The sequence below is a fragment of the Anomaloglossus baeobatrachus genome, chromosome 6 (assembly GCF_048569485.1).
Source record: "Anomaloglossus baeobatrachus isolate aAnoBae1 chromosome 6, aAnoBae1.hap1, whole genome shotgun sequence".
Lineage (NCBI taxonomy): Eukaryota > Metazoa > Chordata > Amphibia > Anura > Aromobatidae > Anomaloglossus > Anomaloglossus baeobatrachus.
Genome location: NC_134358.1, coordinates 3,900,730 through 3,928,315, shown reverse-complemented (window position 1 = coordinate 3,928,315; position 27,586 = coordinate 3,900,730).

Here is a 27,586-nt window from a genome sequence, read left to right as displayed (position 1 = left end):
CTCCTGCAGGTGAGGTACTACAACTCCCAGCATGCTCAGTCTGTGACTCTCTAGTTACTACCACTCCCATCATTACCCCTCAGATCTGGGCTGTAGTCTGGCCTCGTGGTGCTCCTGCAGGTGAGGTACTACAACTCCCAGCATGCTCAGTCTGTGTCTCTCTAGTTACTACCACTCCCATCATTACCCCTCAGATCTGGGCTGTAGTCTGGCCTCGAGGTGCTCCTGCAGGTGAGGTACTACAACCCCCAGCATGCTCAGTCTGTGTCTCTCTAGTTACTACCACTCCCATCATTACCCCCCAGATCTGGGCTGTAGTCTGGCCTCGTGGTGCTCCTGCAGGTGAGGTACTACAACTCCCAGCATGCTCAGTCTGTGTCTCTCTAGTTACTACCACTCCCATCATTACCCCTCAGATCTGGGCTGTAGTCTGGCCTCGTGGTGCTCCTGCAGGTGAGGTACTACAACTCCCAGCATGCTCAGTCTGTGTCTCTCTAGTTACTACCACTCCCATCATTACCCCCAGATCTGGGCTGTAGTCTGGCCTCGTGGCGCTCCTGCAGGTGAGGTACTACAAGTCCCAGCATGCTCAGTCTGTGTCTCTCTAGTTACTACCACTCCCATCATTACCCCTCAGATCTGGGCTGTAGTCTGGCCTCGTGGTGCTCCTGCAGGTGAGGTACTACAACTCCCAGCATGCTCAGTCTGTGTCTCTCTAATTACTACCACTCCCATCATTACCCCCAGATCTGGGCTGTAGTCTGGCCTCGTGGTGCTACTGCAGGTGAGGTACTACAAGTCCCAGCATGCTCAGTCTGTCTCTCTCTAGTTACTACCACTCCCATCATTACCCCCAGATCTGGGCTGTAGTCTGGCCTCGTGGTGCTCCTGCAGGTGAGGTACTACAACTCCCAGCATGCTCAGTCTGTGTCTCTCTAGTTACTACCACTCCCATCATTACCCTCAGATCTGGGCTGTAGTCTGGCCTCGTGGTGCTCCTGCAGGTGAGGTACTACAACTCCCAGCATGCTCAGTCTGTGACTCTCTAATTACTACCACTCCCATCATTACCCCCCAGATCTGGGCTGTAGTCTGGCCTCGTGGTGCTCCTGCAGGTGAGGTACTACAACTCCCAGCATGCTCAGTCTGTGACTCTCTAGTTACTACCACTCCCATCATTACCCCCCAGATCTGGGCTGTAGTCTGGCCTCGTGGTGCTCCTGCAGGTGAGGTACTACAAGTCCCAGCATGCTCAGTCTGTGTCTCTCTAGTTACTACCACTCCCATCATTACCCCCCAGATCTGGGCTGTAGTCTGGCCTCGTGGTGCTCCTGCAGGTGAGGTACTACAACTCCCAGCATGCTCAGTCTGTGTCTCTCTAGTTACTACCACTCCCATCATTACCCCCCAGATCTGGGCTGTAGTCTGGCCTCGTGGTGCTCCTGCAGGTGAGGTACTACAAGTCCCAGCATGCTCAGTCTGTGTCTCTCTAGTTACTACCATTCCCATCATTACCCCTCAGATCTGGGCTGTAGTCTGGCCTCGTGCTGCTCCTGCAGGTGAGGTACTACAAGTCCCAGCATGCTCAGTCTGTGTCTCTCTAGTTACTACCACTCCCATCATTACCCCCCAGATCTGGGCTGTAGTCTGGCCTCGTGGTGCTCCTGCAGGTGAGGTACTACAACTCCCAGCATGCTCAGTCTGTGTCTCTCTAGTTACTACCACTCCCATCATTACCCCCAGATCTGGGCTGTAGTCTGGCCTCGTGGTGCTCCTGCAGGTGAGGTACTACAACTCCCAGCATGCTCAGTCTGTGTCTCTCTAGTTACTACCACTCCCATCATTACCCCTCAGATCTGGGCTGTAGTCTGGCCTCGTGGTGCTCCTGCAGGTGAGGTACTACAAGTCCCAGCATGCTCAGTCTGTCTCTCTAGTTACTACCACTCCCATCATTACCCCTCAGATCTGGGCTGTAGTCTGGCCTCGTGGTGCTCCTGCAGGTGAGGTACTACAACTCCCAGCATGCTCAGTCTGTGTCTCTCTAGTTACTACCACTCCCATCATTACTCCTCAGATCTGGGCTGTAGTCTGGCCTCGAGGTGCTCCTGCAGGTGAGGTACTACAACTCCCAGCATGCTCAGTCTGTGACTCTCTAGTTACTACCACTCCCATCATTACCCCCCAGATCTGGGCTGTAGTCTGGCCTCGTGGTGCTCCTGCAGGTGAGGTACTACAACCCCCAGCATGCTCAGTCTGTGTCTCTCTAGTTACTACCACTCCCATCATTACCCCCAGATCTGGGCTGTAGTCTGGCCTCGTGGTGCTCCTGCAGGTGAGGTACTACAACCCCCAGCATGCTCAGTCTGTGTCTCTCTAGTTACTACCACTCCCATCATTACCCCCAGATCTGGGCTGTAGTCTGGCCTCGTGGTGCTCCTGCAGGTGAGGTACTACAAGTCCCAGCATGCTCAGTCTGTGTCTCTCTAGTTACTACCACTCCCATCATTACCCCCAGATCTGGGCTGTAGTCTGGCCTCGTGCTGCTCCTGCAGGTGAGGTACTACAACTCCCAGCATGCTCAGTCTGCGACTCTCTAGTTACTACCACTCCCATCATTACCCCCCAGATCTGGGCTGTAGTCTGGCCTCGTGGTGCTCCTGCAGGTGAGGTACTACAAGTCCCAGCATGCTCAGTCTGTGTCTCTCTAGTTACTACCACTCCCATCATTACCCCTCAGATCTGGGCTGTAGTCTGGCCTCGTGGTGCTCCTGCAGATGAGGTACTACAACTCCCAGCATGCTCAGTCTGTGTCTCTCTAGTTACTACCACTCCCATCATTACCCCCCAGATCTGGGCTGTAGTCTGGCCTCGTGGCGCTCCTGCAGGTGAGGTACTACAAGTCCCAGCATGCTCAGTCTGTCTCTCTCTAGTTACTACCACTCCCATCATTACCCCCCAGATCTGGGCTGTAGTCTGGCCTCGTGGCGCTCCTGCAGGTGAGGTACTACAACTCCCAGCATGCTCAGTCTGTCTCTCTCTAGTTACTACCACTCCCATCATTACCCCTCAGATCTGGGCTGTAGTCTGGCCTCGAGGTGCTCCTGCAGGTGAGGTACTACAAGTCCCAGCATGCTCAGTCTGCGACTCTCTAGTTACTACCACTCCCATCATTACCCCCCAGATCTGGGCTGTAGTCTGGCCTCGTGGTGCTCCTGCAGGTGAGGTACTACAACTCCCAGCATGCTCAGTCTGTGTCTCTCTAGTTACTACCACTCCCATCATTACCCCCCAGATCTGGGCTGTAGTCTGGCCTCGTGGTGCTCCTGCAGGTGAGGTACTACAACTCCCAGCATGCTCAGTCTGTGTCTCTCTAGTTACTACCACTCCCATCATTACCCCTCAGATCTGGGCTGTAGTCTGGCCTCGTGGTGCTCCTGCAGGTGAGGTACTACAACTCCCAGCATGCTCAGTCTGTGTCTCTCTAGTTACTACCACTCCCATCATTACCCCTCAGATCTGGGCTGTAGTCTGGCCTCGAGGTGCTCCTGCAGGTGAGGTACTACAACTCCCAGCATGCTCAGTCTGTGTCTCTCTAGTTACTACCACTCCCATCATTACCCCCAGATCTGGGCTGTAGTCTGGCCTCGTGCTGCTCCTGCAGGTGAGGTACTACAACTCCCAGCATGCTCAGTCTGTCTCTCTCTAGTTACTACCACTCCCATCATTACCCCTCAGATCTGGGCTGTAGTCTGGCCTCGTGGTGCTCCTGCAGGTGAGGTACTACAAGTCCCAGCATGCTCAGTCTGTCTCTCTAGTTACTACCACTCCCATCATTACCCCTCAGATCTGGGCTGTAGTCTGGCCTCGTGGTGCTCCTGCAGGTGAGGTACTACAACTCCCAGCATGCTCAGTCTGTGTCTCTCTAGTTACTACCACTCCCATCATTACCCCCCAGATCTGGGCTGTAGTCTGGCCTCGTGCTGCTCCTGCAGGTGAGGTACTACAAGTCCCAGCATGCTCAGTCTGTGTCTCTCTAGTTACTACCACTCCCATCATTACCCCCCAGATCTGGGCTGTAGTCTGGCCTCGTGGTGCTCCTGCAGGTGAGGTACTACAACTCCCAGCATGCTCAGTCTGTGACTCTCTAGTTACTACCACTCCCATCATTACCCCCAGATCTGGGCTGTAGTCTGGCCTCGTGGTGCTCCTGCAGGTGAGGTACTACAACTCCCAGCATGCTCAGTCTGCGACTCTCTAGTTACTACCACTCCCATCATTACCCCTCAGATCTGGGCTGTAGTCTGGCCTCGTGGTGCTCCTGCAGGTGAGGTACTACAAGTCCCAGCATGCTCAGTCTGTGTCTCTCTAGTTACTACCACTCCCATCATTACCCCCAGATCTGGGCTGTAGTCTGGCCTCGTGGTGCTCCTGCAGGTGAGGTACTACAACTCCCAGCATGCTCAGTCTGTGTCTCTCTAGTTACTACCACTCCCATCATTACCCCTCAGATCTGGGCTGTAGTCTGGCCTCGTGGTGCTCCTGCAGGTGAGGTACTACAACTCCCAGCATGCTCAGTCTGTCTCTCTCTAGTTACTACCACTCCCATCATTACCCCCCAGATCTGGGCTGTAGTCTGGCCTCGTGGTGCTCCTGCAGATGAGGTACTACAACTCCCAGCATGCTCAGTCTGTCTCTCTCTAGTTACTACCACTCCCATCATTACCCCCAGATCTGGGCTGTAGTCTGGCCTCGTGGCGCTCCTGCAGGTGAGGTACTACAAGTCCCAGCATGCTCAGTCTGTCTCTCTCTAGTTACTACCACTCCCATCATTACCCCCAGATCTGGGCTGTAGTCTGGCCTCGTGGCGCTCCTGCAGGTGAGGTACTACAAGTCCCAGCATGCTCAGTCTGTCTCTCTCTAGTTACTACCACTCCCATCATTACCCCCAGATCTGGGCTGTAGTCTGGCCTCGTGGCGCTCCTGCAGGTGAGGTACTACAACCCCCAGCATGCTCAGTCTGTGTCTCTCTAGTTACTACCACTCCCATCATTACCCCCCAGATCTGGGCTGTAGTCTGGCCTCGTGGCGCTCCTGCAGGTGAGGTACTACAACCCCCAGCATGCTCAGTCTGTGTCTCTCTAGTTACTACCACTCCCATCATTACCCCTCAGATCTGGGCTGTAGTCTGGCCTCGTGGCGCTCCTGCAGGTGAGGTACTACAACCCCCAGCATGCTCAGTCTGTGTCTCTCTAGTTACTACCACTCCCATCATTACCCCTCAGATCTGGGCTGTAGTCTGGCCTCGTGGTGCTCCTGCAGGTGAGGTACTACAACTCCCAGCATGCTCAGTCTGTGACTCTCTAGTTACTACCACTCCCATCATTACCCCCAGATCTGGGCTGTAGTCTGGCCTCGTGGCGCTCCTGCAGGTGAGGTACTACAAGTCCCAGCATGCTCAGTCTGCGACTCTCTAGTTACTACCACTCCCATCATTACCCCCAGATCTGGGCTGTAGTCTGGCCTCGTGCTGCTCCTGCAGGTGAGGTACTACAACCCCCAGCATGCTCAGTCTGTGACTCTCTAGTTACTACCACTCCCATCATTACCCCTCAGATCTGGGCTGTAGTCTGGCCTCGTGGTGCTCCTGCAGATGAGGTACTACAACTCCCAGCATGCTCAGTCTGTGTCTCTCTAGTTACTACCACTCCCATCATTACCCCCAGATCTGGGCTGTAGTCTGGCCTCGTGGTGCTCCTGCAGGTGAGGTACTACAACCCCCAGCATGCTCAGTCTGTGTCTCTCTAGTTACTACCACTCCCATCATTACCCCCAGATCTGGGCTGTAGTCTGGCCTCGTGGTGCTCCTGCAGGTGAGGTACTACAAGTCCCAGCATGCTCAGTCTGTGTCTCTCTAGTTACTACCACTCCCATCATTACCCCCAGATCTGGGCTGTAGTCTGGCCTCGTGGTGCTCCTGCAGGTGAGGTACTACAACTCCCAGCATGCTCAGTCTGTGTCTCTCTAGTTACTACCACTCCCATCATTACCCCTCAGATCTGGGCTGTAGTCTGGCCTCGTGGTGCTCCTGCAGATGAGGTACTACAACTCCCAGCATGCTCAGTCTGTGTCTCTCTAGTTACTACCACTCCCATCATTACCCCCAGATCTGGGCTGTAGTCTGGCCTCGTGGTGCTCCTGCAGGTGAGGTACTACAACTCCCAGCATGCTCAGTCTGTGTCTCTCTAGTTACTACCACTCCCATCATTACCCCTCAGATCTGGGCTGTAGTCTGGCCTCGTGGTGCTCCTGCAGATGAGGTACTACAACTCCCAGCATGCTCAGTCTGTGTCTCTCTAGTTACTACCACTCCCATCATTACCCCCAGATCTGGGCTGTAGTCTGGCCTCGTGGCGCTCCTGCAGGTGAGGTACTACAACTCCCAGCATGCTCAGTCTGTGTCTCTCTAGTTACTACCACTCCCATCATTACCCCCAGATCTGGGCTGTAGTCTGGCCTCGTGGTGCTCCTGCAGGTGAGGTACTACAACCCCCAGCATGCTCAGTCTGTGTCTCTCTAGTTACTACCACTCCCATCATTACCCCCAGATCTGGGCTGTAGTCTGGCCTCGTGGTGCTCCTGCAGGTGAGGAACTACAACTCCCAGCATGCTCAGTCTGTGTCTCTCTAGTTACTACCACTCCCATCATTACCCCCAGATCTGGGCTGTAGTCTGGCCTCGTGGTGCTCCTGCAGGTGAGGTACTACAAGTCCCAGCATGCTCAGTCTGCGACTCTCTAGTTACTACCACTCCCATCATTACCCCCCAGATCTGGGCTGTAGTCTGGCCTCGAGGTGCTCCTGCAGGTGAGGTACTACAACTCCCAGCATGCTCAGTCTGTGTCTCTCTAGTTACTACCACTCCCATCATTACCCCCAGATCTGGGCTGTAGTCTGGCCTCGTGGTGCTCCTGCAGGTGAGGTACTACAAGTCCCAGCATGCTCAGTCTGCGACTCTCTAGTTACTACCACTCCCATCATTACCCCCCAGATCTGGGCTGTAGTCTGGCCTCGTGGTGCTCCTGCAGGTGAGGTACTACAACCCCCAGCATGCTCAGTCTGCGTCTCTCTAGTTACTACCACTCCCATCATTACCCCTCAGATCTGGGCTGTAGTCTGGCCTCGTGCTGCTCCTGCAGGTGAGGTACTACAAGTCCCAGCATGCTCAGTCTGTGACTCTCTAGTTACTACCACTCCCATCATTACCCCCAGATCTGGGCTGTAGTCTGGCCTCGTGGCGCTCCTGCAGGTGAGGTACTACAACTCCCAGCATGCTCAGTCTGTGTCTCTCTAGTTACTACCACTCCCATCATTACCCTCAGATCTGGGCTGTAGTCTGGCCTCGTGCTGCTCCTGCAGGTGAGGTACTACAACTCCCAGCATGCTCAGTCTGTGTCTCTCTAATTACTACCACTCCCATCATTACCCCCCAGATCTGGGCTGTAGTCTGGCCTCGTGGTGCTCCTGCAGGTGAGGTACTACAACCCCCAGCATGCTCAGTCTGTGTCTCTCTAGTTACTACCACTCCCATCATTACCCCCCAGATCTGGGCTGTAGTCTGGCCTCGTGGTGCTCCTGCAGGTGAGGTACTACAAGTCCCAGCATGCTCAGTCTGTCTCTCTAGTTACTACCACTCCCATCATTACCCCCCAGATCTGGGCTGTAGTCTGGCCTCGTGGTGCTCCTGCAGGTGAGGTACTACAACTCCCAGCATGCTCAGTCTGTGTCTCTCTAGTTACTACCACTCCCATCATTACCCTCAGATCTGGGCTGTAGTCTGGCCTCGTGGTGCTCCTGCAGGTGAGGTACTACAAGTCCCAGCATGCTCAGTCTGCGACTCTCTAGTTACTACCACTCCCATCATTACCCCCAGATCTGGGCTGTAGTCTGGCCTCGTGGTGCTCCTGCAGGTGAGGTACTACAACTCCCAGCATGCTCAGTCTGCGACTCTCTAGTTACTACCACTCCCATCATTACCCCCAGATCTGGGCTGTAGTCTGGCCTCGTGGTGCTCCTGCAGGTGAGGTACTACAACTCCCAGCATGCTCAGTCTGCGACTCTCTAGTTACTACCACTCCCATCATTACCCCCAGATCTGGGCTGTAGTCTGGCCTCGTGGTGCTCCTGCAGGTGAGGTACTACAACTCCCAGCATGCTCAGTCTGCGACTCTCTAGTTACTACCACTCCCATCATTACCCCCAGATCTGGGCTGTAGTCTGGCCTCGTGGTGCTCCTGCAGGTGAGGTACTACAACCCCCAGCATGCTCAGTCTGTGTCTCTCTAGTTACTACCACTCCCATCATTACCCCTCAGATCTGGGCTGTAGTCTGGCCTCGTGGTGCTCCTGCAGGTGAGGTACTACAACCCCCAGCATGCTCAGTCTGTGTCTCTCTAGTTACTACCACTCCCATCATTACCCCTCAGATCTGGGCTGTAGTCTGGCCTCGTGCTGCTCCTGCAGGTGAGGTACTACAAGTCCCAGCATGCTCAGTCTGTGTCTCTCTAGTTACTACCACTCCCATCATTACCCCCAGATCTGGGCTGTAGTCTGGCCTCGTGGTGCTCCTGCAGGTGAGGTACTACAACTCCCAGCATGCTCAGTCTGTGTCTCTCTAGTTACTACCACTCCCATCATTACCCCCAGATCTGGGCTGTAGTCTGGCCTCGTTGGGCTCCTGCAGGTGAGGTACTACAACCCCCAGCATGCTCAGTCTGTGTCTCTCTAGTTACTACCACTCCCATCATTACCCCTCAGATCTGGGCTGTAGTCTGGCCTCGTGGTGCTCCTGCAGGTGAGGTACTACAAGTCCCAGCATGCTCAGTCTGCGACTCTCTAGTTACTACCACTCCCATCATTACCCCTCAGATCTGGGCTGTAGTCTGGCCTCGTGGTGCTCCTGCAGGTGAGGTACTACAAGTCCCAGCATGCTCAGTCTGTGTCTCTCTAGTTACTACCACTCCCATCATTACCCCCCAGATCTGGGCTGTAGTCTGGCCTCGTGGTGCTCCTGCAGGTGAGGTACTACAAGTCCCAGCATGCTCAGTCTGCGACTCTCTAGTTACTACCACTCCCATCATTACCCTCAGATCTGGGCTGTAGTCTGGCCTCGTGGTGCTCCTGCAGGTGAGGTACTACAACTCCCAGCATGCTCAGTCTGTGTCTCTCTAGTTACTACCACTCCCATCATTACCCCCAGATCTGGGCTGTAGTCTGGCCTCGTGGTGCTCCTGCAGGTGAGGTACTACAACTCCCAGCATGCTCAGTCTGTGTCTCTCTAGTTACTACCACTCCCATCATTACCCCTCAGATCTGGGCTGTAGTCTGGCCTCGTGGTGCTCCTGCAGGTGAGGTACTACAACTCCCAGCATGCTCAGTCTGTGTCTCTCTAGTTACTACCACTCCCATCATTACCCCTCAGATCTGGGCTGTAGTCTGGCCTCGTGGTGCTCCTGCAGGTGAGGTACTACAACTCCCAGCATGCTCAGTCTGTGTCTCTCTAGTTACTACCACTCCCATCATTACCCCCAGATCTGGGCTGTAGTCTGGCCTCGTGGTGCTCCTGCAGGTGAGGTACTACAAGTCCCAGCATGCTCAGTCTGTGTCTCTCTAGTTACTACCACTCCCATCATTACCCCCAGATCTGGGCTGTAGTCTGGCCTCGTGGTGCTCCTGCAGGTGAGGTACTACAAGTCCCAGCATGCTCAGTCTGTGTCTCTCTAGTTACTACCACTCCCATCATTACCCCAGATCTGGGCTGTAGTCTGGCCTCGTGCTGCTCCTGCAGGTGAGGTACTACAAGTCCCAGCATGCTCAGTCTGTGACTCTCTAGTTAGTACCACTCCCATCATTACCCCCCAGATCTGGGCTGTAGTCTGGCCTCGTGGTGCTCCTGCAGGTGAGGTACTACAACTCCCAGCATGCTCAGTCTGTGTCTCTCTAGTTACTACCACTCCCATCATTACCCCCAGATCTGGGCTGTAGTCTGGCCTCGTGGTGCTCCTGCAGGTGAGGTACTACAAGTCCCAGCATGCTCAGTCTGTGTCTCTCTAGTTACTACCACTCCCATCATTACCCCCCAGATCTGGGCTGTAGTCTGGCCTCGTGGTGCTCCTGCAGGTGAGGTACTACAAGTCCCAGCATGCTCAGTCTGTGTCTCTCTAGTTACTACCACTCCCATCATTACCCCCCAGATCTGGGCTGTAGTCTGGCCTCGTGGTGCTCCTGCAGGTGAGGTACTACAACTCCCAGCATGCTCAGTCTGTCTCTCTCTAGTTACTACCACTCCCATCATTACCCCCCAGATCTGGGCTGTAGTCTGGCCTCGTGGTGCTCCTGCAGGTGAGGTACTACAACTCCCAGCATGCTCAGTCTGTCTCTCTCTAGTTACTACCACTCCCATCATTACCCCCCAGATCTGGGCTGTAGTCTGGCCTCGTGGTGCTCCTGCAGGTGAGGTACTACAACTCCCAGCATGCTCAGTCTGTCTCTCTCTAGTTACTACCACTCCCATCATTACCCCCAGATCTGGGCTGTAGTCTGGCCTCGTGGTGCTCCTGCAGGTGAGGTACTACAACTCCCAGCATGCTCAGTCTGCGACTCTCTAGTTACTACCACTCCCATCATTACCCCCAGATCTGGGCTGTAGTCTGGCCTCGTGGTGCTCCTGCAGGTGAGGTACTACAACTCCCAGCATGCTCAGTCTGTGTCTCTCTAGTTACTACCACTCCCATCATTACCCCCCAGATCTGGGCTGTAGTCTGGCCTCGTGGTGCTCCTGCAGGTGAGGTACTACAACTCCCAGCATGCTCAGTCTGCGACTCTCTAGTTACTACCACTCCCATCATTACCCCCAGATCTGGGCTGTAGTCTGGCCTCGTGCTGCTCCTGCAGGTGAGGTACTACAACTCCCAGCATGCTCAGTCTGTGTCTCTCTAGTTACTACCACTCCCATCATTACCCCCCAGATCTGGGCTGTAGTCTGGCCTCGTGGTGCTCCTGCAGGTGAGGTACTACAACTCCCAGCATGCTCAGTCTGCGACTCTCTAGTTACTACCACTCCCATCATTACCCCCAGATCTGGGCTGTAGTCTGGCCTCGTGGTGCTCCTGCAGGTGAGGTACTACAACTCCCAGCATGCTCAGTCTGTGTCTCTCTAGTTACTACCACTCCCATCATTACCCCCCAGATCTGGGCTGTAGTCTGGCCTCGTGGTGCTCCTGCAGGTGAGGTACTACAACTCCCAGCATGCTCAGTCTGCGACTCTCTAGTTACTACCACTCCCATCATTACCCCCAGATCTGGGCTGTAGTCTGGCCTCGTGCTGCTCCTGCAGGTGAGGTACTACAACTCCCAGCATGCTCAGTCTGTGTCTCTCTAGTTACTACCACTCCCATCATTACCCCCAGATCTGGGCTGTAGTCTGGCCTCGTGGTGCTCCTGCAGGTGAGGTACTACAACTCCCAGCATGCTCAGTCTGTCTCTCTAGTTACTACCACTCCCATCATTACCCCCCAGATCTGGGCTGTAGTCTGGCCTCGTGGTGCTCCTGCAGGTGAGGTACTACAACTCCCAGCATGCTCAGTCTGCGACTCTCTAGTTACTACCACTCCCATCATTACCCCCAGATCTGGGCTGTAGTCTGGCCTCGTGCTGCTCCTGCAGGTGAGGTACTACAACTCCCAGCATGCTCAGTCTGTGTCTCTCTAGTTACTACCACTCCCATCATTACCCCCAGATCTGGGCTGTAGTCTGGCCTCGTGGTGCTCCTGCAGGTGAGGTACTACAACTCCCAGCATGCTCAGTCTGTGTCTCTCTAGTTACTACCACTCCCATCATTACCCCCCAGATCTGGGCTGTAGTCTGGCCTCGTGGTGCTCCTGCAGATGAGGTACTACAACTCCCAGCATGCTCAGTCTGTGTCTCTCTAGTTACTACCACTCCCATCATTACCCCCAGATCTGGGCTGTAGTCTGGCCTCGTGGTGCTCCTGCAGGTGAGGTACTACAACTCCCAGCATGCTCAGTCTGTGTCTCTCTAGTTACTACCACTCCCATCATTACCCCTCAGATCTGGGCTGTAGTCTGGCCTCGTGGTGCTCCTGCAGGTGAGGTACTACAACTCCCAGCATGCTCAGTCTGTGTCTCTCTAGTTACTACCACTCCCATCATTACCCCTCAGATCTGGGCTGTAGTCTGGCCTCGTGGTGCTCCTGCAGGTGAGGTACTACAAGTCCCAGCATGCTCAGTCTGTGTCTCTCTAGTTACTACCACTCCCATCATTACCCCTCAGATCTGGGCTGTAGTCTGGCCTCGTGGTGCTCCTGCAGGTGAGGTACTACAAGTCCCAGCATGCTCAGTCTGTGTCTCTCTAGTTACTACCACTCCCATCATTACCCCCCAGATCTGGGCTGTAGTCTGGCCTCGAGGTGCTCCTGCAGGTGAGGTACTACAAGTCCCAGCATGCTCAGTCTGTGTCTCTCTAGTTACTACCACTCCCATCATTACCCCCAGATCTGGGCTGTAGTCTGGCCTCGTGGTGCTCCTGCAGGTGAGGTACTACAACCCCCAGCATGCTCAGTCTGTGTCTCTCTAGTTACTACCACTCCCATCATTACCCTCAGATCTGGGCTGTAGTCTGGCCTCGTGGTGCTCCTGCAGGTGAGGTACTACAACCCCCAGCATGCTCAGTCTGTGTCTCTCTAGTTACTACCACTCCCATCATTACCCCCAGATCTGGGCTGTAGTCTGGCCTCGTGGTGCTCCTGCAGGTGAGGTACTACAACTCCCAGCATGCTCAGTCTGTGTCTCTCTAGTTACTACCACTCCCATCATTACCCTCAGATCTGGGCTGTAGTCTGGCCTCGTGGTGCTCCTGCAGGTGAGGTACTACAAGTCCCAGCATGCTCAGTCTGTGTCTCTCTAGTTACTACCACTCCCATCATTACCCCCAGATCTGGGCTGTAGTCTGGCCTCGTGGTGCTCCTGCAGGTGAGGTACTACAAGTCCCAGCATGCTCAGTCTGTGTCTCTCTAGTTACTACCACTCCCATCATTACCCCCAGATCTGGGCTGTAGTCTGGCCTCGTGGTGCTCCTGCAGGTGAGGTACTACAAGTCCCAGCATGCTCAGTCTGTGTCTCTCTAGTTACTACCACTCCCATCATTACCCCCAGATCTGGGCTGTAGTCTGGCCTCGTGCTGCTCCTGCAGGTGAGGTACTACAACCCCCAGCATGCTCAGTCTGTGACTCTCTAGTTACTACCACTCCCATCATTACCCCTCAGATCTGGGCTGTAGTCTGGCCTTGTGGTGCTCCTGCAGGTGAGGTACTACAACTCCCAGCATGCTCAGTCTGTGTCTCTCTAGTTACTACCACTCCCATCATTACCCCCAGATCTGGGCTGTAGTCTGGCCTCGTGGTGCTCCTGCAGGTGAGGTACTACAACCCCCAGCATGCTCAGTCTGTGTCTCTCTAGTTACTACCACTCCCATCATTACCCCTCAGGTCTGGGCTGTAGTCTGGCCTCGTGCTGCTCCTGCAGGTGAGGTACTACAAGTCCCAGCATGCTCAGTCTGTGACTCTCTAGTTACTACCACTCCCATCATTACCCCTCAGATCTGGGCTGTAGTCTGGCCTCGAGGTGCTCCTGCAGGTGAGGTACTACAAGTCCCAGCATGCTCAGTCTGTGACTCTCTAGTTACTACCACTCCCATCATTACCCCTCAGATCTGGGCTGTAGTCTGGCCTCGTGCTGCTCCTGCAGGTGAGGTACTACAAGTCCCAGCATGCTCAGTCTGTGACTCTCTAGTTACTACCACTCCCATCATTACCCCTCAGATCTGGGCTGTAGTCTGGCCTCGAGGTGCTCCTGCAGGTGAGGTACTACAAGTCCCAGCATGCTCAGTCTGTGTCTCTCTAGTTACTACCACTCCCATCATTACCCCCAGATCTGGGCTGTAGTCTGGCCTCGTGCTGCTCCTGCAGGTGAGGTACTACAAGTCCCAGCATGCTCAGTCTGTGTCTCTCTAGTTACTACCACTCCCATCATTACCCCTCAGATCTGGGCTGTAGTCTGGCCTCGTGGTGCTCCTGCAGGTGAGGTACTACAACTCCCAGCATGCTCAGTCTGTGTCTCTCTAGTTACTACCATTCCCATCATTACCCCTCAGATCTGGGCTGTAGTCTGGCCTCGTGGTGCTCCTGCAGGTGAGGTACTACAACTCCCAGCATGCTCAGTCTGTGTCTCTCTAGTTACTACCACTCCCATCATTACCCCTCAGATCTGGGCTGTAGTCTGGCCTCGTGCTGCTCCTGCAGGTGAGGTACTACAAGTCCCAGCATGCTCAGTCTGTGACTCTCTAGTTACTACCACTCCCATCATTACCCCTCAGATCTGGGCTGTAGTCTGGCCTCGTGGTGCTCCTGCAGGTGAGGTACTACAACTCCCAGCATGCTCAGTCTGCGTCTCTCTAGTTACTACCACTCCCATCATTACCCCCAGATCTGGGCTGTAGTCTGGCCTCGTGGCGCTCCTGCAGGTGAGGTACTACAACTCCCAGCATGCTCAGTCTGTGTCTCTCTAGTTACTACCACTCCCATCATTACCCCCCAGATCTGGGCTGTAGTCTGGCCTCGTGGTGCTCCTGCAGGTGAGGTACTACAAGTCCCAGCATGCTCAGTCTGTGTCTCTCTAGTTACTACCACTCCCATCATTACCCTCAGATCTGGGCTGTAGTCTGGCCTCGTGGTGCTCCTGCAGGTGAGGTACTACAAGTCCCAGCATGCTCAGTCTGTGTCTCTCTAGTTACTACCACTCCCATCATTACCCTCAGATCTGGGCTGTAGTCTGGCCTCGTGGTGCTCCTGCAGGTGAGGTACTACAACTCCCAGCATGCTCAGTCTGTGTCTCTCTAGTTACTACCACTCCCATCATTACCCCTCAGATCTGGGCTGTAGTCTGGCCTCGTGGTGCTCCTGCAGGTGAGGTACTACAAGTCCCAGCATGCTCAGTCTGTGTCTCTCTAGTTACTACCACTCCCATCATTACCCCTCAGATCTGGGCTGTAGTCTGGCCTCGTGGTGCTCCTGCAGGTGAGGTACTACAAGTCCCAGCATGCTCAGTCTGTGTCTCTCTAGTTACTACCACTCCCATCATTACCCCCCAGATCTGGGCTGTAGTCTGGCCTCGTGGTGCTCCTGCAGGTGAGGTACTACAACTCCCAGCATGCTCAGTCTGTGTCTCTCTAGTTACTACCACTCCCATCATTACCCCTCAGATCTGGGCTGTAGTCTGGCCTCGTGGTGCTCCTGCAGGTGAGGTACTACAACTCCCAGCATGCTCAGTCTGTGTCTCTCTAGTTACTACCACTCCCATCATTACCCCCCAGATATGGGCTGTAGTCTGGCCTCGTGGTGCTCCTGCAGGTGAGGTACTACAACTCCCAGCATGCTCAGTCTGTGTCTCTCTAGTTACTACCACTCCCATCATTACCCCTCAGATCTGGGCTGTAGTCTGGCCTCGAGGTGCTCCTGCAGGTGAGGTACTACAAGTCCCAGCATGCTCAGTCTGTGTCTCTCTAGTTACTACCACTCCCATCATTACCCCCAGATCTGGGCTGTAGTCTGGCCTCGTGGTGCTCCTGCAGGTGAGGTACTACAACTCCCAGCATGCTCAGTCTGCGACTCTCTAGTTACTACCACTCCCATCATTACCCCCAGATCTGGGCTGTAGTCTGGCCTCGTGGTGCTCCTGCAGGTGAGGTACTACAACTCCCAGCATGCTCAGTCTGTGACTCTCTAGTTACTACCACTCCCATCATTACCCCCAGATCTGGGCTGTAGTCTGGCCTCGTGGTGCTCCTGCAGGTGAGGTACTACAACTCCCAGCATGCTCAGTCTGCGACTCTCTAGTTACTACCACTCCCATCATTACCCCCAGATCTGGGCTGTAGTCTGGCCTCGTGGTGCTCCTGCAGGTGAGGTACTACAAGTCCCAGCATGCTCAGTCTGTGTCTCTCTAGTTACTACCACTCCCATCATTACCCTCAGATCTGGGCTGTAGTCTGGCCTCGAGGTGCTCCTGCAGGTGAGGTACTACAACTCCCAGCATGCTCAGTCTGTGTCTCTCTAGTTACTACCACTCCCATCATTACCCTCAGATCTGGGCTGTAGTCTGGCCTCGAGGTGCTCCTGCAGGTGAGGTACTACAACTCCCAGCATGCTCAGTCTGTGTCTCTCTAGTTACTACCACTCCCATCATTACCCCCAGATCTGGGCTGTAGTCTGGCCTCGTGGCGCTCCTGCAGGTGAGGTACTACAAGTCCCAGCATGCTCAGTCTGTGTCTCTCTAGTTACTACCACTCCCATCATTACCCCCCAGATCTGGGCTGTAGTCTGGCCTCGTGGTGCTCCTGCAGGTGAGGTACTACAAGTCCCAGCATGCTCAGTCTGTGTCTCTCTAGTTACTACCACTCCCATCATTACCCCTCAGATCTGGGCTGTAGTCTGGCCTCGTGGTGCTCCTGCAGGTGAGGTACTACAACCCCCAGCATGCTCAGTCTGTGTCTCTCTAGTTACTACCACTCCCATCATTACCCTCAGATCTGGGCTGTAGTCTGGCCTCGTGGTGCTCCTGCAGGTGAGGTACTACAACTCCCAGCATGCTCAGTCTGCGACTCTCTAGTTACTACCACTCCCATCATTACCCCCAGATCTGGGCTGTAGTCTGGCCTCGTGGTGCTCCTGCAGGTGAGGTACTACAACCCCCAGCATGCTCAGTCTGTGTCTCTCTAGTTACTACCACTCCCATCATTACCCCCCAGATCTGGGCTGTAGTCTGGCCTCGTGGTGCTCCTGCAGGTGAGGTACTACAAGTCCCAGCATGCTCAGTCTGTGTCTCTCTAGTTACTACCACTCCCATCATTACCCCTCAGATCTGGGCTGTAGTCTGGCCTCGTGGTGCTCCTGCAGGTGAGGTACTACAACTCCCAGCATGCTCAGTCTGTGTCTCTCTAGTTACTACCACTCCCATCATTACCCCCAGATCTGGGCTGTAGTCTGGCCTCGTGGTGCTCCTGCAGGTGAGGTACTACAACTCCCAGCATGCTCAGTCTGCGACTCTCTAGTTACTACCACTCCCATCATTACCCCCCAGATCTGGGCTGTAGTCTGGCCTCGTGCTGCTCCTGCAGGTGAGGTACTACAAGTCCCAGCATGCTCAGTCTGTGACTCTCTAGTTACTACCACTCCCATCATTACCCCCCAGATCTGGGCTGTAGTCTGGCCTCGTGGTGCTCCTGCAGGTGAGGTACTACAACTCCCAGCATGCTCAGTCTGTGTCTCTCTAGTTACTACCACTCCCATCATTACCCCCAGATCTGGGCTGTAGTCTGGCCTCGAGGTGCTCCTGCAGGTGAGGTACTACAAGTCCCAGCATGCTCAGTCTGCGACTCTCTAGTTACTACCACTCCCATCATTACCCCCAGATCTGGGCTGTAGTCTGGCCTCGTGGTGCTCCTGCAGGTGAGGTACTACAAGTCCCAGCATGCTCAGTCTGCGACTCTCTAGTTACTACCACTCCCATCATTACCCCTCAGATCTGGGCTGTAGTCTGGCCTCGAGGTGCTCCTGCAGGTGAGGTACTACAACTCCCAGCATGCTCAGTCTGTGTCTCTCTAGTTACTACCATTCCCATCATTACCCCTCAGATCTGGGCTGTAGTCTGGCCTCGTGGTGCTCCTGCAGGTGAGGTACTACAACTCCCAGCATGCTCAGTCTGTGTCTCTCTAGTTACTACCACTCCCATCATTACCCCCAGATCTGGGCTGTAGTCTGGCCTCGTGGTGCTCCTGCAGGTGAGGTACTACAAGTCCCAGCATGCTCAGTCTGTGTCTCTCTAGTTACTACCACTCCCATCATTACCCCCAGATCTGGGCTGTAGTCTGGCCTCGTGGTGCTCCTGCAGGTGAGGTACTACAACTCCCAGCATGCTCAGTCTGTGTCTCTCTAGTTACTACCACTCCCATCATTACCCCCAGATCTGGGCTGTAGTCTGGCCTCGTGGTGCTCCTGCAGGTGAGGTACTACAAGTCCCAGCATGCTCAGTCTGCGACTCTCTAGTTACTACCACTCCCATCATTACCCTTCAGATCTGGGCTGTAGTCTGGCCTCGTGGCGCTCCTGCAGGTGAGGTACTACAACTCCCAGCATGCTCAGTCTGTGACTCTCTAGTTACTACCATTCCCATCATTACCCCTCAGATCTGGGCTGTAGTCTGGCCTCGTGGTGCTCCTGCAGGTGAGGTACTACAACTCCCAGCATGCTCAGTCTGTGTCTCTCTAGTTACTACCACTCCCATCATTACCCCCCCAGATCTGGGCTGTAGTCTGGCCTCGTGGTGCTCCTGCAGGTGAGGTACTACAACTCCCAGCATGCTCAGTCTGTGACTCTCTAGTTACTACCACTCCCATCATTACCCCCCCAGATCTGGGCTGTAGTCTGGCCTCGTGCTGCTCCTGCAGGTGAGGTACTACAAGTCCCAGCATGCTCAGTCTGTGTCTCTCTAGTTACTACCACTCCCATCATTACCCCTCAGATCTGGGCTGTAGTCTGGCCTCGAGGTGCTCCTGCAGGTGAGGTACTACAAGTCCCAGCATGCTCAGTCTGTGACTCTCTAGTTACTACCACTCCCATCATTACCCCTCAGATCTGGGCTGTAGTCTGGCCTCGTGGTGCTCCTGCAGGTGAGGTACTACAACTCCCAGCATGCTCAGTCTGTGTCTCTCTAGTTACTACCACTCCCATCATTACCCCCCAGATCTGGGCTGTAGTCTGGCCTCGTGCTGCTCCTGCATGTGAGGTACTACAACTCCCAGCATGCTCAGTCTGTGACTCTCTAGTTACTACCACTCCCATCATTACCCTCAGATCTGGGTTGTAGTCTGGCCTCGTGGTGCTCCTGCAGGTGAGGTACTACAACTCCCAGCATGCTCAGTCTGTGTCTCTCTAGTTACTACCACTCCCATCATTACCCCCCAGATCTGGGCTGTAGTCTGGCCTCGTGGTGCTCCTGCAGGTGAGGTACTACAACTCCCAGCATGCTCAGTCTGTGACTCTCTAGTTACTACCACTCCCATCATTACCCTCAGATCTGGGTTGTAGTCTGGCCTCGTGGTGCTCCTGCAGGTGAGGTACTACAACTCCCAGCATGCTCAGTCTGTGTCTCTCTAGTTACTACCACTCCCATCATTACCCCCCAGATCTGGGCTGTAGTCTGGCCTCGTGCTGCTCCTGCATGTGAGGTACTACAACTCCCAGCATGCTCAGTCTGTGACTCTCTAGTTACTACCACTCCCATCATTACCCTCAGATCTGGGTTGTAGTCTGGCCTCGTGGTGCTCCTGCAGGTGAGGTACTACAACTCCCAGCATGCTCAGTCTGTGTCTCTCTAGTTACTACCACTCCCATCATTACCCCCCAGATCTGGGCTGTAGTCTGGCCTCGTGGTGCTCCTGCAGGTGAGGTACTACAACTCCCAGCATGCTCAGTCTGTGACTCTCTAGTTACTACCACTCCCATCATTACCCTCAGATCTGGGTTGTAGTCTGGCCTCGTGGTGCTCCTGCAGGTGAGGTACTACAACCCCCAGCATGCTCAGTCTGTGTCTCTCTAGTTACTACCACTCCCATCATTACCCCTCAGATCTGGGCTGTAGTCTGGCCTCGTGGTGCTCCTGCAGGTGAGGTACTACAAGTCCCAGCATGCTCAGTCTGTGTCTCTCTAGTTACTACCACTCCCATCATTACCCTCAGATCTGGGCTGTAGTCTGGCCTCGTGGTGCTCCTGCAGGTGAGGTACTACAACTCCCAGCATGCTCAGTCTGTGTCTCTCTAGTTACTACCACTCCCATCATTACCCCCCAGATCTGGGCTGTAGTCTGGCCTCGTGGTGCTCCTGCAGGTGAGGTACTACAACTCCCAGCATGCTCAGTCTGTGTCTCTCTAGTTACTACCACTCCCATCATTACCCCCCAGATCTGGGCTGTAGTCTGGCCTCGTGCTGCTCCTGCAGGTGAGGTACTACAACTCCCAGCATGCTCAGTCTGTGTCTCTCTAGTTACTACCACTCCCATCATTACCCCCCAGATCTGGGCTGTAGTCTGGCCTCGTGGCGCTCCTGCAGGTGAGGTACTACAAGTCCCAGCATGCTCAGTCTGCGACTCTCTAGTTACTACCACTCCCATCATTACCCCCAGATCTGGGCTGTAGTCTGGCCTCGTGCTGCTCCTGCAGGTGAGGTACTACAACTCCCAGCATGCTCAGTCTGTGTCTCTCTAGTTACTACCACTCCCATCATTACCCTCAGATCTGGGCTGTAGTCTGGCCTCGTGCTGCTCCTGCAGGTGAGGTACTACAACTCCCAGCATGCTCAGTCTGTGTCTCTCTAATTACTACCACTCCCATCATTACCCCCCAGATCTGGGCTGTAGTCTGGCCTCGTGGTGCTCCTGCAGGTGAGGTACTACAACCCCCAGCATGCTCAGTCTGTCTCTCTAGTTACTACCACTCCCATCATTACCCCCCAGATCTGGGCTGTAGTCTGGCCTCGTGGTGCTCCTGCAGGTGAGGTACTACAAGTCCCAGCATGCTCAGTCTGTCTCTCTAGTTACTACCACTCCCATCATTACCCCCAGATCTGGGCTGTAGTCTGGCCTCGTGGTGCTCCTGCAGGTGAGGTACTACAACTCCCAGCATGCTCAGTCTGTGTCTCTCTAATTACTACCACTCCCATCATTACCCCCCAGATCTGGGCTGTAGTCTGGCCTCGTGGTGCTCCTGCAGGTGTGGTACTACAACTCCCAGCATGCTCAGTCTGTGTCTCTCTAATTACTACCACTCCCATCATTACCCCTCAGATCTGGGCTGTAGTCTGGCCTCGTGGTGCTCCTGCAGGTGAGGTACTACAACTCCCAGCATGCTCAGTCTGTGTCTCTCTAGTTACTACCACTCCCATCATTACCCTCAGATCTGGGCTGTAGTCTGGCCTCGTGGTGCTCCTGCAGGTGAGGTACTACAAGTCCCAGCATGCTCAGTCTGTGTCTCTCTAGTTACTACCACTCCCATCATTACCCCCAGATCTGGGCTGTAGTCTGGCCTCGTGGTGCTCCTGCAGGTGAGGTACTACAACTCCCAGCATGCTCAGTCTGTGTCTCTCTAGTTACTACCACTCCCATCATTACCCCTCAGATCTGGGCTGTAGTCTGGCCTCGTGGTGCTCCTGCAGGTGAGGTACTACAACTCCCAGCATGCTCAGTCTGTGACTCTCTAGTTACTACCACTCCCATCATTACCCCCCAGATCTGGGCTGTAGTCTGGCCTCGTGGTGCTCCTGCAGGTGAGGTACTACAACTCCCAGCATGCTCAGTCTGCGACTCTCTAGTTACTACCACTCCCATCATTACCCCCAGATCTGGGCTGTAGTCTGGCCTCGTGGTGCTCCTGCAGGTGAGGTACTACAACTCCCAGCATGCTCAGTCTGCGACTCTCTAGTTACTACCACTCCCATCATTACCCCCAGATCTGGGCTGTAGTCTGGCCTCGTGGTGCTCCTGCAGGTGAGGTACTACAACTCCCAGCATGCTCAGTCTGTGACTCTCTAGTTACTACCACTCCCATCATTACCCCCCAGATCTGGGCTGTAGTCTGGCCTCGTGGTGCTCCTGCAGGTGAGGTACTACAAGTCCCAGCATGCTCAGTCTGTGTCTCTCTAGTTACTACCACTCCCATCATTACCCCCAGATCTGGGCTGTAGTCTGGCCTCGTGGCGCTCCTGCAGGTGAGGTACTACAACTCCCAGCATGCTCAGTCTGTGTCTCTCTAGTTACTACCACTCCCATCATTACCCCCCAGATCTGGGCTGTAGTCTGGCCTCGTGGTGCTCCTGCAGGTGAGGTACTACAACCCCCAGCATGCTCAGTCTGTGTCTCTCTAGTTACTACCACTCCCATCATTACCCCCCAGATCTGGGCTGTAGTCTGGCCTCGTGGTGCTCCTGCAGGTGAGGTACTACAACTCCCAGCATGCTCAGTCTGTGTCTCTCTAGTTACTACCACTCCCATCATTACCCCCAGATCTGGGCTGTAGTCTGGCCTCGTGCTGCTCCTGCAGGTGAGGTACTACAACCCCCAGCATGCTCAGTCTGTGTCTCTCTAGTTACTACCACTCCCATCATTACCCCCCAGATCTGGGCTGTAGTCTGGCCTCGAGGTGCTCCTGCAGGTGAGGTACTACAACCCCCAGCATGCTCAGTCTGTGTCTCTCTAGTTACTACCACTCCCATCATTACCCCCCAGATCTGGGCTGTAGTCTGGCCTCGAGGTGCTCCTGCAGGTGAGGTACTACAACTCCCAGCATGCTCAGTCTGTCTCTCTCTAGTTACTACCACTCCCATCATTACCCCCCAGATCTGGGCTGTAGTCTGGCCTCGTGCTGCTCCTGCAGGTGAGGTACTACAACTCCCAGCATGCTCAGTCTGCGACTCTCTAGTTACTACCACTCCCATCATTACCCCCAGATCTGGGCTGTAGTCTGGCCTCGTGGTGCTCCTGCAGGTGAGGTACTACAACTCCCAGCATGCTCAGTCTGCGACTCTCTAGTTACTACCACTCCCATCATTACCCCCAGATCTGGGCTGTAGTCTGGCCTCGTGGTGCTCCTGCAGGTGAGGTACTACAAGTCCCAGCATGCTCAGTCTGTGTCTCTCTAGTTACTACCACTCCCATCATTACCCCCAGATCTGGGCTGTAGTCTGGCCTCGTGGCGCTCCTGCAGGTGAGGTACTACAACTCCCAGCATGCTCAGTCTGTGTCTCTCTAGTTACTACCACTCCCATCATTACCCCTCAGATCTGGGCTGTAGTCTGGCCTCGTGGTGCTCCTGCAGGTGAGGTACTACAACCCCCAGCATGCTCAGTCTGTGTCTCTCTAGTTACTACCACTCCCATCATTACCCCTCAGATCTGGGCTGTAGTCTGGCCTCGTGGCGCTCCTGCAGGTGAGGTACTACAACTCCCAGCATGCTCAGTCTGCGACTCTCTAGTTACTACCACTCCCATCATTACCCCCCAGATCTGGGCTGTAGTCTGGCCTCGTGGTGCTCCTGCAGGTGAGGTACTACAACTCCCAGCATGCTCAGTCTGTGTCTCTCTAGTTACTACCACTCCCATCATTACCCCCAGATCTGGGCTGTAGTCTGGCCTCGTGGTGCTCCTGCAGGTGAGGTACTACAACTCCCAGCATGCTCAGTCTGTGTCTCTCTAGTTACTACCACTCCCATCATTACCCCCAGATCTGGGCTGTAGTCTGGCCTCGTGGTGCTCCTGCAGGTGAGGTACTACAACTCCCAGCATGCTCAGTCTGCGACTCTCTAGTTACTACCACTCCCATCATTACCCCCAGATCTGGGCTGTAGTCTGGCCTCGTGGTGCTCCTGCAGGTGAGGTACTACAAGTCCCAGCATGCTCAGTCTGTGACTCTCTAGTTACTACCACTCCCATCATTACCCCCCAGATCTGGGCTGTAGTCTGGCCTCGTGCTGCTCCTGCAGGTGAGGTACTACAACTCCCAGCATGCTCAGTCTGTGTCTCTCTAGTTACTACCACTCCCATCATTACCCCCAGATCTGGGCTGTAGTCTGGCCTCGTGGTGCTCCTGCAGGTGAGGTACTACAAGTCCCAGCATGCTCAGTCTGTGACTCTCTAGTTACTACCACTCCCATCATTACCCCCAGATCTGGGCTGTAGTCTGGCCTCGTGGTGCTCCTGCAGGTGAGGTACTACAAGTCCCAGCATGCTCAGTCTGTGTCTCTCTAGTTACTACCACTCCCATCATTACCCCTCAGATCTGGGCTGTAGTCTGGCCTCGTGGTGCTCCTGCAGGTGAGGTACTACAACTCCCAGCATGCTCAGTCTGTGACTCTCTAGTTACTACCACTCCCATCATTACCCCCCAGATCTGGGCTGTAGTCTGGCCTCGTGGTGCTCCTGCAGGTGAGGTACTACAAGTCCCAGCATGCTCAGTCTGTGTCTCTCTAGTTACTACCACTCCCATCATTACCCCCAGATCTGGGCTGTAGTCTGGCCTCGTGGCGCTCCTGCAGGTGAGGTACTACAACTCCCAGCATGCTCAGTCTGTGTCTCTCTAGTTACTACCACTCCCATCATTACCCCTCAGATCTGGGCTGTAGTCTGGCCTCGTGGTGCTCCTGCAGGTGAGGTACTACAAGTCCCAGCATGCTCAGTCTGTCTCTCTAGTTACTACCACTCCCATCATTACCCCCAGATCTGGGCTGTAGTCTGGCCTCGAGGTGCTCCTGCAGGTGAGGTACTACAACTCCCAGCATGCTCAGTCTGTGTCTCTCTAGTTACTACCACTCCCATCATTACCCCCAGATCTGGGCTGTAGTCTGGCCTCGTGCTGCTCCTGCAGGTGAGGTACTACAACTCCCAGCATGCTCAGTCTGTGTCTCTCTAGTTACTACCACTCCCATCATTACCCCTCAGATCTGGGCTGTAGTCTGGCCTCGTGGTGCTCCTGCAGGTGAGGTACTACAACTCCCAGCATGCTCAGTCTGCGACTCTCTAGTTACTACCACTCCCATCATTACCCCCAGATCTGGGCTGTAGTCTGGCCTCGTGGTGCTCCTGCAGGTGAGGTACTACAACTCCCAGCATGCTCAGTCTGTGTCTCTCTAGTTACTACCACTCCCATCATTACCCCCCAGATCTGGGCTGTAGTCTGGCCTCGTGCTGCTCCTGCAGGTGAGGTACTACAACTCCCAGCATGCTCAGTCTGCGACTCTCTAGTTACTACCACTCCCATCATTACCCCCCAGATCTGGGCTGTAGTCTGGCCTCGTGGTGCTCCTGCAGGTGAGGTACTACAACTCCCAGCATGCTCAGTCTGTGACTCTCTAGTTACTACCACTCCCATCATTACCCCCCAGATCTGGGCTGTAGTCTGGCCTCGTGGTGCTCCTGCAGGTGAGGTACTACAAGTCCCAGCATGCTCAGTCTGTGTCTCTCTAGTTACTACCACTCCCATCATTACCCCCAGATCTGGGCTGTAGTCTGGCCTCGTGGCGCTCCTGCAGGTGAGGTACTACAACTCCCAGCATGCTCAGTCTGTGTCTCTCTAGTTACTACCACTCCCATCATTACCCCTCAGATCTGGGCTGTAGTCTGGCCTCGTGGTGCTCCTGCAGGTGAGGTACTACAACCCCCAGCATGCTCAGTCTGTGTCTCTCTAGTTACTACCACTCCCATCATTACCCCCCAGATCTGGGCTGTAGTCTGGCCTCGTGGTGCTCCTGCAGGTGAGGTACTACAACTCCCAGCATGCTCAGTCTGTGTCTCTCTAGTTACTACCACTCCCATCATTACCCCTCAGATCTGGGCTGTAGTCTGGCCTCGTGGTGCTCCTGCAGGTGAGGTACTACAACTCCCAGCATGCTCAGTCTGTGTCTCTCTAGTTACTACCACTCCCATCATTACCCCCAGATCTGGGCTGTAGTCTGGCCTCGTGCTGCTCCTGCAGGTGAGGTACTACAACTCCCAGCATGCTCAGTCTGTGTCTCTCTAGTTACTACCACTCCCATCATTACCCCTCAGATCTGGGCTGTAGTCTGGCCTCGTGGTGCTCCTGCAGGTGAGGTACTACAAGTCCCAGCATGCTCAGTCTGCGACTCTCTAGTTACTACCACTCCCATCATTACCCCCCAGATCTGGGCTGTAGTCTGGCCTCGTGGTGCTCCTGCAGGTGAGGTACTACAACCCCCAGCATGCTCAGTCTGCGACTCTCTAGTTACTACCACTCCCATCGTTACCCCCCAGATCTGGGCTGTAGTCTGGCCTCGTGGTGCTCCTGCAGGTGAGGTACTACAACTCCCAGCATGCTCAGTCTGTGTCTCTCTAGTTACTACCACTCCCATCATTACCCCCCAGATCTGGGCTGTAGTCTGGCCTCGTGGTGCTCCTGCAGGTGAGGTACTACAACCCCCAGCATGCTCAGTCTGTGTCTCTCTAGTTACTACCACTCCCATCATTACCCCCAGATCTGGGCTGTAGTCTGGCCTCGTGGTGCTCCTGCAGGTGAGGTACTACAACTCCCAGCATGCTCAGTCTGTGTCTCTCTAGTTACTACCACTCCCATCATTACCCCCCAGATCTGGGCTGTAGTCTGGCCTCGTGGTGCTCCTGCAGGTGAGGTACTACAACTCCCAGCATGCTCAGTCTGTGTCTCTCTAGTTACTACCACTCCCATCATTACCCCTCAGATCTGGGCTGTAGTCTGGCCTCGTGGCGCTCCTGCAGGTGAGGTACTACAACTCCCAGCATGCTCAGTCTGTCTCTCTCTAGTTACTACCACTCCCATCATTACCCCTCAGATCTGGGCTGTAGTCTGGCCTCGTGGTGTTCCTGCAGGTGAGGTACTACAAGTCCCAGCATGCTCAGTCTGTGTCTCTCTAGTTACTACCACTCCCATCATTACCCCTCAGATCTGGGCTGTAGTCTGGCCTCGTGGTGCTCCTGCAGGTGAGGTACTACAAGTCCCAGCATGCTCAGTCTGTGTCTCTCTAGTTACTACCACTCCCATCATTACCCCCCAGATCTGGGCTGTAGTCTGGCCTCGTGGTGCTCCTGCAGGTGAGGTACTACAAGTCCCAGCATGCTCAGTCTGCGACTCTCTAGTTACTACCACTCCCATCATTACCCCTCAGATCTGGGCTGTAGTCTGGCCTCGTGGTGCTCCTGCAGGTGAGGTACTACAACCCCCAGCATGCTCAGTCTGTGTCTCTCTAGTTACTACCACTCCCATCATTACCCCCCAGATCTGGGCTGTAGTCTGGCCTCGTGGTGCTCCTGCAGGTGAGGTACTACAACTCCCAGCATGCTCAGTCTGTGTCTCTCTAGTTACTACCACTCCCATCATTACCCTCAGATCTGGGCTGTAGTCTGGCCTCGTGGTGCTCCTGCAGGTGAGGTACTACAACCCCCAGCATGCTCAGTCTGCGACTCTCTAGTTACTACCACTCCCATCATTACCCCTCAGATCTGGGCTGTAGTCTGGCCTCGTGGTGCTCCTGCAGGTGAGGTACTACAACTCCCAGCATGCTCAGTCTGTCTCTCTCTAGTTACTACCACTCCCATCATTACCCCCCAGATCTGGGCTGTAGTCTGGCCTCGTGGTGCTCCTACAGGTGAGGTACTACAAGTCCCAGCATGCTCAGTCTGTGTCTCTCTAGTTACTACCACTCCCATCATTACCCCTCAGATCTGGGCTGTAGTCTGGCCTCGTGGTGCTCCTGCAGATGAGGTACTACAACTCCCAGCATGCTCAGTCTGCGACTCTCTAGTTACTACCACTCCCATCATTACCCCTCAGATCTGGGTTGTAGTCTGGCCTCGTGGTGCTCCTGCAGGTGAGGTACTACAAGTCCCAGCATGCTCAGTCTGTGTCTCTCTAGTTACTACCACTC